A 3,274-nucleotide genomic window follows, 5' to 3' on the forward strand; every position below is an offset into this window, starting at 1 on the left:
ATCGGTTATCGGTTAACTACTAATATTCAGTATTCGCCCTGAAAAAACAATATCAGTCAACCCATAAAAACGAGCACTTTTAGTCGACATTTGTTGATGATGCAGATGTCCTGAGTGGTTACACTGCAACCTGTTCAATGGCTCCCACCTGCTGCCCTCTCACTCAAAACTAGATCATTTTCAAAGTTGCTGTCTCCATTAGTCACTTAAAAACGAAAACATGAGAAAATAGGTTCCAGTTTTAAAAATACCAAAGTTACCCTTAAAAACTTTCCCACTTAAGACACAGAAACACCAGCACAGTGCAGCAGTTGGAGTGTATGTAGAGTGTCCAGCAGTGCATTGAGCCACTCTACCTCTACATGTCCGTCCGTCTGTCCCTGACGTCCTGTCTGTCCTCTCCGTCTCTCTGCTCATGTGTCTGCCTGTTTGCCCTTCCTAATTATCCCCTGGGGACAATAAAGATTGACTGAACTGAACTCTGCGGTCTGTGAATGACTGATCGGCTGTCCGTTGCCGGGGTAACGCGGTCTCACTGTATGCGAACCTGCCGACCTTCGCAGCTGTCTGCCTGTCCGTCTCTTTGAGTCCGTCAAACTCTCTGCCTCCCTCCTACCGCTCCATCGTCTGGGTGTCGCTCCGCTGGTTTTCCCTTTTTGCCCCGTTAATGTCCTCCTGTCTCTGCCATTGCTTGTCTGTCTCTCCCTGTCTGTGTCTCTCTCTCCACATCTTCAGTCACATCTCCAGCTTGTCAGCCTCGTCTTCAGCCCACCCGTCTGTCCATATGGCAGGTTTTGTTCATATTTAATTCACAAACTCCAGGGCTTTTCACAGCCGAGATATGAATTTGTTTGCTTTTTTATCACAGGCCATCTGAGAGTGAGAGAGAGTAGAAAGCAATTAATCAGGAGCCAGAACTTCTATTCCTGAATGGGGATCCTCGAAAACGGCTTTCCACCTTATCACGAGGCTGATAGCAGATCTGAGATTGGGAGGTTTGGAAAATTACATTTTCACTGGCAGCTTTGCCAGCTGGAAGTCTTCCTGAATGAAAAGAAATGATGTTTCCACGGACCGCGGTGTACAAGCTGCCATAATAATGTGTCAAACGCTCTGCGGGCCTCGGAAGGTGGTTGTTGGCACGACATGAAACTGTGATCGTTATTGTAATCCAGAGGGTTACAAAACTTTTTCTACATATATTCAGTAATGCACTATTAGAAGACTACAGTGGAGCTAGTGCATCTTTAAAGGAATACTCCACCAAAAATGTGCCAAAACACATCAAAACATCCACAAGTTCTCAAAAAACCCCACTTCTCTACTGTTGATCTGTAAAACTTCTGATACTCAAACATTAGTATCCTCTTCACAGGAACAGCAGATATTTCTTACAGTTTTACGTGAGTCAGATAAGATGGTTGATATTCATCCCGGTTGTACAGTTGTTTGCAGTTTAAAGGTGTAAGATTTAAGGGGATTTAGTGGCATCTTGCGGTGAAGATTTTTGCAGATTTTTATCAGCTGAAACTTCTCCCTGTTGAATTCCTTCTGTGTTCGTTGTATTGCAAGTGGGTTAAATACTTCATTAATTAATGTGGAAATATTAATTACACTCACGCAGCACTTACGCAGCAGAGATAAGAGCAGAGTTTCTGTTTGACTCCCCATGAAAGCCCTTTATACATGGTGCGATTTTGGACTGTCCTAGATGAATGATGACTGTTGTGACAGAAACGTGGCGAAATCTTTGTGGCTGTAAAACGGTGGTCCTACGACGCACAGTGAGAGGTGCAAGGATGGCCGTTGCCACAGTTAGACAGTCAAAGACAGAAAAATTCTGACAGTGTCAGAAATTTGGGATGACCATCACACTGTATAACTTGTGTTATGGCCCAACCAACAAAAATGCATCATGAACTGATGCACAGATCAGCGTAGTACTGCTAAATGCTCAATACTATCATGCTAATACTTACAAGTTGGTATCTTTTCCTCAGCCAGACACTACATCCACTTTCTCCTCCTCTTCTTTAGACTTTTTCTGACACGCACAAATGCCGCTATAGAGTGGGCTCGTTTGTGTGTTTATATTTTGCTCTACAGCAGCAAAAATAGGTGACGCACGCCGATCAGGTTTTATTCATGCTTACTGAAGTTGATAGACGTAGGTTGTAGCCTGTGATTCAAAGGGTGATGTCATCACACAGTTTCATACATCAAACCTGAAGTCGTACCCAAGTTTAAGGTCCATGTGGCAGAGCACAGCTCCACTAAACTGTTTGGGAGCTGTGTAACTTCATTGATTATTTTAGAAGCAAATGCTTAGCTCATGTATGTTTCCTCTGGGAAGTTCATAACTGTAGTTTTTAGGTTTGCTGCTTAAATTAAAAAAAGGCACAGAGCAGCTTTGCAGGAAATGTATTGCAAATTGCAAGAAATAAGTAGATAGTAGATATATTATTATTTAATTAAAAAAGCTAAAAAAAAAAAGTCTATACAACTATATTCATAATTATCACAATTATGTTACAGTATTATTATATCTTAAGCACTTTTTTTGGGGTCCAATTTATAGATGCTTTTCTTGGCTTTTTTTTTAAAATCTTACCTTTTTTTGTTGTTGCTAATTTTCAGGTTATTTTTGTAAAACTAATGCTATAATGAGTCATAATAAGTTGCTCATTGCCTTCTTTCCATGTTAGCAAAACTTTCTAAGATATTCTATTCGAACAATATTTGCTTGCTTGCTTGTTAGATGCTGCAGGTCAGAGACATGTTTAGCCGAGTGTAAAGACGGCAAGCAGAGGGCAACAGTTAGCTTAGCCTTTGTCAGAAGTTACTGGAAAATAAAAGCTTTGCAACTCCAAAACTCTGTTTGTGGGTTTTGTTTGAACATACACAAGCGTGCAAACCTGGCAAAGGACAGGACCTTGAGCTGTCACTTGCTTCAGCTGTTCAAGAAATAACTGTAACCACTTCTTGAACCAACGTTTCTCTTCTTCAAAATGTGTTAAATTGAAGAGTTTTTTGGAGTTGTTAGATGGCAGATTCTTCCACTTCTGGTTGAGCTTGGCCAGCAGTTTCATGAAAACTGCACTAGATGTAAAGAGATTAAATAAAGAGCAGCCTTCTTATCCAGTGACTCCATTGCTTTGATGTTACTTTTCAAATTTGCAAGGTCATTTTTACTGTATCGCAGAAGGCATCATTATCTCAAAGTCTTGCATTATTTTATTGAAATTTCCTTTAATCTCTAAATTAAAGAGTCTGT

The sequence above is a fragment of the Plectropomus leopardus genome, chromosome 18, assembly GCF_008729295.1.
Source record: "Plectropomus leopardus isolate mb chromosome 18, YSFRI_Pleo_2.0, whole genome shotgun sequence".
In the NCBI taxonomy this organism is placed as follows: Eukaryota; Metazoa; Chordata; class Actinopteri; order Perciformes; family Serranidae; genus Plectropomus; species Plectropomus leopardus.